This window comes from Protomyctophum bolini (assembly GCF_963924005.1).
Source record: "Protomyctophum bolini genome assembly, chromosome: 1".
NCBI lineage: Eukaryota > Metazoa > Chordata > Actinopteri > Myctophiformes > Myctophidae > Protomyctophum > Protomyctophum bolini.
The window spans coordinates 13,123,126-13,130,119 of NC_137862.1; positions in this window are offsets into that span (position 1 = coordinate 13,123,126).

A 6,994-nucleotide genomic window follows, 5' to 3' on the forward strand; every position below is an offset into this window, starting at 1 on the left:
TTTGGTTAAAATAAGGTCAAATGGCTCTATATTCGGAAAGTATTCATTGCTTGTGTTTGTTCAGTAAAAAGATGTCTCTCCAGCTCTTTATTAATCAAAGTATGCATTTTTCAAGTCGGGGTACCAATTTTATCCAATCAGGATAGACCGATGGAGAACTCGGGATACAGATTAAATGAGTGAAATTGGAAGTGATGAGACAAAAAAAAGAGCAGACAAGATTGGAACTAGAACACTAAAATGAAGCTGATCGGTACTCTCCTGATTGGCAGGCTACTGTCCTGAATATGCATTTTGTCTTAATTAAAGAGCTGTGGAGACCCCTGTTACTGAGGAGACCCCTGCTGTTACTGAACAAACGCTCTATAGCATAAACGTAGTGATATTGATTCCATCAGAATATACTAGTCCTTTAACCTTTTTTTTTTAACAAAAAGCTTTGTTTTAACCAAATATATCACTTGTACACTACCTACTCAAAATGGAGCTGTGGCACTGTAATGGTTGGGTGACTTGGCACGTTCTGTCCTCTGCTTACACACAACACACACAGGTTTATTCCACTAGATGGCAGTGTGGCGCTGTCACATTTGCCCTTTAATGTTGACGTCTGATAAAAAATAATCATGATCAAATAAATGAGAAACTCATTAAGCGTTGATTGGAAAATAATGCCACAGAAGTGGATGGAACATTTTAATTCTACCTCAACTTGGGAGCTGCTTGGAAATCTTTGCTACACTTGGACAGGCATTGGGCCTATGTATTTATTCAAGAAATCAGATCTATAGATGCCAATGCCATCTTTACGGGACCCTTTTAGTTTTAGCTATGTCCTGTGTACCCCTAGAATTATTTCAATTGTATTCAGCTCCTTGCAATTATGGCCATGCCATAATTGCGCGTATTCGGCTCCTATGCCATTCTCGCTATTTGTCACTAACAAGTTAAAAAACAGACATACATAAATTACAAATAGCTCAAAACAAAGCAGCCAGATTAGCTCTCCAGTGTTCCAACAGGACACACATTGCAGAAATGCACAGAAATCTATAATGGCTTACTGTTGAGAATAGATTACGTTCACGTATTCTTACGTTTTTCAGAAATGTATTAATGGACAAAAACCACAGTAATTCTTTGAACAGGTAGCATATGTAAGAGACAAACATAACCATATGACTAGACAAGCCAGTTCGGGTGTTTTGGTGGCACCTAAACCAAGAACAAATATTCTTAAATCTTCTATTATCTATAGAGCAGTAATAGGTTGGAATGCATGCACTACCAAAGTGTATAACCAATACAAATACAAAATTCATCTTTAAAATCAAGTTAAAAGAACACCTTATGTAAATCATACTGCAGTAACCTTGGGAAAATAATAATTCAAATGTATAATGTGTTGAAAGTGATGTTTTGCTATGTTTCTTTGTTTTTTATTTTCTCCTATGTTTTTTATTTTCTTATTTTATTTTTTATTTTACACTATGTTTTATTTTGAGTTAGTGTTTGTAAAAAATTGTAAGTATTGCCTATGTTAAATGTTTGTCTGTGTCGGACCCCAGGAAGACTAGCTTTTGTCAAGGCAAAAGCTAATGGGGATCCTTATAAACAATAAACAATAAACAATAAACCACAGCCAAATAGTAGAGTAGGTTCTGGCGCCAACTGCTGGCGGAACTGAAAAAAAGAAGAAAACAAAACATGCGTGTGGGAGTTGCAGGATTCTGACGGGAGTCAGAACATGATACAACAAACTACAAAGTATACAACGTCAACAGACTCAACACCTAGCTGTTCTGGAGTCAGTGGAGTGATGCACCCGCCGAGAAAGCCTACTACTACGGGTCCAAAATACAAAAACATCAGTAGGCCAATCTCGACCACTCGCATCTCGAGGCTGCCGCTTGGGTTGCAACGCTGTACGTGACGTCGGGTAGAACTAGAAACGACGGTACAGGTGACCGGTCAGGAGAGACACGAGAGAGTGTTGAGTGAGTGAATGCATGGGGTGGACACACTGTGGTAGACTAGTAGCCTACAAATCTTGAGTATTGTCCATTTGTCCAGAATCACGGTCTATACTACTTTGCAAACGTGCTTAGGGGAAGGCCACAGCCCACAGGCCAGGAGTCATCGACCTTCATGGAGAATGAAGAAAGACCCTTCATCTACCACACCACAATAAATAATGGACTATGTGTTAGTATAATATTTACCCTACAGCTCAGAAGCTCCTAACATACAGTAGCTATGCCACAAACAGTCATGAAGACAGACCGTCCCATGACCATCATAGACAGCAAAGGAAGGAAAGCACGTCGTCAACCACATGGTAAGCTACACCTGGCACAACCACCTTCACAACAGAACAGATTGATGTATAGCTGATGCAAGAGACTTGTTTACTGATGCAAGCTCGCAATGCATTTCCAATGGGAGTCACATGGTTTGACACAACTTTTTTGTTGTATGAAGGGGAGGGGGGCAGTCGAAACACAGCCGAAAGCCATACAACAAAAATGTGACTTCCATTGGAAATGCATTGGGGCGGCCATGACACTTACCCTTTGTTTACATCTAGCATGCATCAATGGTGTATGCTAGATTGAAAGGTGTGAGTGAGGCCTAAAACTACTGACAACTTGTGGAAAGTCTGGTGACACGACATACCCAGCTGATTACAGTACTTGCGCAAGTAACAACAACAACAACAACAACAACAACAACACAATGTTTAGAGCAGTGGTGTGTTTATCCTACTATAAATACACCACGTCTCTGTGTGTATAGTAGTCGTGTACACACCACCACAGGGAGTGCAGTGCCTGGTGTCTGTCAGATACATGGTTTGCCCAGAACCACCACAAAAGGCTCTGCCAATGGCATTTAATGTTTGTGTTGCCACAAATTTACGTCATATTTGAGGCAGAAATTAGCCAATTTCTCCTTCCATTGAACTGAATTTATGTGATTGGTTAGCCGATTTGCTCGTCTACATATGACGTACATTTTCCCTTCAGAGTCAATGGCATTTAATTAATGTTTGTGTTGTCATTTAATTTGATCTAATTTTTCCTTTCATTGTCAGTGGCAAATATGAGACGTGTGTGGACAAAAGCTGTAGGAGGCCCTCAAAAAAATACACACAAAACAACATGTGTAATTCTGAGATACAAATCGCTTTTTAATACTACCAGGTGTACAATCATTTTTGCCTATGTCATAGGCAGGCCTATGACATTATTGTCATGTTGAGAGTCATATTAGAAATTTCCCGTCCCAGCCAAAGTCTATGTACTTTATTGTTTGTTTAGGGTACATTATGATGTAATTCATGCCAGCCAAGTCTATGGGCCGATCATACTCCTATTTTACCTCTGTTTCGTCGCTGTAGTGCCGAAATGATTTCGGCTCGTCAGAAATTTTCAGTAGCACCGAAGAGACGTCTTTAGGACGGTACCCGCCCCCCCCGAACCTCAAATGACGTCACATTGTAGGCTCTACAGCGCCGAACCGACTTTTATTCGGCTCTAAAATAGGAGTATTAATCGGCCCTTTGTCCTTTAACGATTGTTTAGGGTAAATTACATTTAATTTATAACTTAATTTGAATTGTGTCAGCCAAGTCTATGTCCTTTAGTGATTGTTTAGGTTAAATATACAGCGACGTCATCTTGCTGACGCTGATATAAATACATCTTGTAATACATGATTTATTACATTTTTCACGGACATGAGAACATCAACATGACCCCAAAAATCTGAGCGCCCCTCACTTCACACATTTCCGTTTGAGCACAGAATCATCCGCTGTGATTGGCTGGAAGGACTGCATCATATAGTATCATCATGATAAAATGATGATGCACCGCTCACTTCTCACAAGTGGGATTTTTGAGGGGTGCTAGGCTAGCCCCTCCTATATCCAGCTTTTGGTGTGTGTGCACAAACTTTGTCCTACACAAGCATTAAATTCCCATTGACAATGAATGGAGAATTTTACATCATAGTGTCTGATCCAATAGACATAGTGTCTATTTTACATCATGATGATATAAGATGATAAGAGCGCCCCTCACTTCACACAGTTATGATCTTTAAGGGGCGTCTATGAACAGCTTTTGTCCCCAGGTCTCAAGATTTGCCATTTACCACGGTAAGGGAATTCCGGTCAAATATCCACTACATTTTGTCCCCGCCCGTCTGCCATTGATGATGAACGGAGAAATTACGACAGAATTCCACTAAATATGACGTAAATTAAACATCATTGAAGGGAAATTTACGTCATATGTAAACGAGCAAATCAGCTAACCAATCACAGGCAACAGGCATTCTGATTGGCCAATGGCCAGTATGAGATGATGCATGATGATGAATGACGATAAGAGCTGATAATTCCGCTAAATATGACGTAAATTGAGCATCAGAACATTAAACGCCATTGACATTGAAGGGAAAACTTACGTCATATGTAAACGAGCAAATCGGTTGGTGGGAGCGCTTGGCCAATAAGGGACCACCTTATGTACCTAACATTAATTGATGTACGATGACAGCGCTCCTCATTTCACACGGATGTGATTTTTGGGTCGTTTTTCTTTTCTAGTGTGTGCTGATGCTATACTGTCAGCAGTGCTAGTGTTCGTGGTTGGAGAGGCGTGTGCTAATCGGGCCAGACGTCCCTGAGGGCATCGTCACAAGTCCATGTAAACAAGTTGCTTCAGTGTATATCAGTCAGACCCTTTGATGTTACCGGCTCCGGCTGACTCAGTTTCTCTTCACTTACTTTTCAATATTTCATCGACTTCATTCATCATAGTGATGTATGCCAACTTTTTTTGCAACATAAAACTTTGTTTTTTATTGTGGTGCAGACCTATATCCGACATACCAAAAGTCTGACATGCACTGCAGGTTACAAATCACGCATGGCCGGTTACAAATCACCCGTGGGGCCTGGGCCGTGGCTCAGCGCTCCAGGCACCTTGGCTGGTAATCCAGTCTGGAAGTGTGCAGCGGGTTCCCTTGCAAACATTTTACGTCATATGTGCTCTAAACAAACATTGTAATATCCTCAAAGTCTAAAGACTTAGGTTGCAAACGATTTACTGGTACATCTTAACAAACGTAAAAAATCTGGCAAACGATTTACTGGTACATTTTAACAAACATTAAAAGTCCCATAGTGCTAGCACCCCTCAAAAAGGGACTCTGATTACCATTGTGAGAATCAGAATTTCAGCTTTATTCATCAGCTTTATTGTCACATCACAGATTTGTGACTGCAACCAGAGAAGACCGACTATATTATGAAGACAAATCTTTGGACAGTGAACATATTGAAAGTAGTGTGGCATGTTGCCATCACTAGGCTGCGGGATGCGTATCCAGCGGCCAGCGACAGCGTGCATGTCTCTGTGATTGGTTAGTTGTGGTCCATAGCCGGGCGGGACGCTTATCCCATAGCCTAGATGGGGACAAATGCTCTGCAATTATACATGACAAATTTACAATGTATTTAAATACATTTAATTGAAATACCAATCTCTGGTGTTAGTAAGGAACATTACCCTTGTGCCTTATGATCTACATACAAGCTCAAGGTGTTGCATTGTGATGGTTAATATGGGGGAAGTTGCTTGAGAAGCAATGAATGTACAGTGACTTAATGTGCAACTGGCAAACTTTGCAGTGTAATGAGTTTATTCCACATTCCTTGAGGATGGCGATGATCACTCATTTACAAATCCATGATGCAATCCATGCCATTGTGATGCATGCACATCAGGTCACACATTATTTCCAGTTGAAAACATAAAAACTTTTGAAGGGCCAGTTGCTATTGACAGACTTACAGCGCCCCTGTAGTACTCTTCAGTTTCGTGCAATATGTTCCTGTTGAAATGCCTGGGGATTCGGGATGGTTTATACATGATGTTCTCCTGGTCATGCTGTTTAAATGTGTATCTGCCTCCCTCTGGTGGCCTCTCTAATTAACTACACACAATCACTTGATAAATCACAGCTTTTCTCTCAAGAGCCCTTCTTTCCTCTGTAAGGACACAACCAAGGAGCTGTGTGTGTGTGTGTGTGTGTGTGTGTGTGTGTGTGTGGGGGGGGGGGGGGGGGGGGGGGGGTGGGGGGGTGTGTGTGTGTGTGTGTGACAGAGAAAAGTAATTCTACCTGCTTAGCATTCTGCTTTGTCCCGATGAAACTTTTGGAATGGTGATTTAAACATTTACATTAAAAGCTTTAAATATGGTCTGGTGAAGGTTAAAGGAAACATTTAGGCATGCAATAGTGAGTTATAATGCTGTATGTGTGTAAGTTAATAGAATGACTTGCTAATCAAAGGAATAGTCACACTCCTCCTCATAGTGGCATTTATGTGCACGCAAATGTTTCGTCTGTGAAGCCTTCATGGGGTGAATGGCTGTGCATGTATAGCGGTGACACGTGAGTGCATGAATGTGCCAAAACATGTCTGGGAACGAGCCCCTGGGTGAAACTGTGCAGGGAATCAGGAATGTGTATACAGGGCATGAACAAACCATCTCTGCACCATATTCTGTGAAATTCTAATGGTATTATGGTTGCAACTATCGATAGTTCTATAGATAACTTTTTTGAATAATCAATAAATAATCGAGAAGCGTGTTTTTGGGCTATATTTTGAAAATGGCCTACCTACGAGTTCACAAATAGCACATCTACAAGCTATAATACAACACTGTGGTAGCCACTTGACTAGCTTGTCGATCAGTTTTCGGTATTGTTGAAAATCGAACATTTCTTTAGTCATTGATTCAATCAATTAGTTTGTTATGGTTTGTGTCCCTAAATTTGATTTGGTAGGACATCTGCCCCTTGATTTCCATTTACTTGTATGATGAAATTGTCATTTCAGTTTATCTGCGATTTAGTTTCTGTTATCGTATTTATGTTCTCATTTATTAAGCCCGAAGGGGCCAGGCCCCTACTGTTT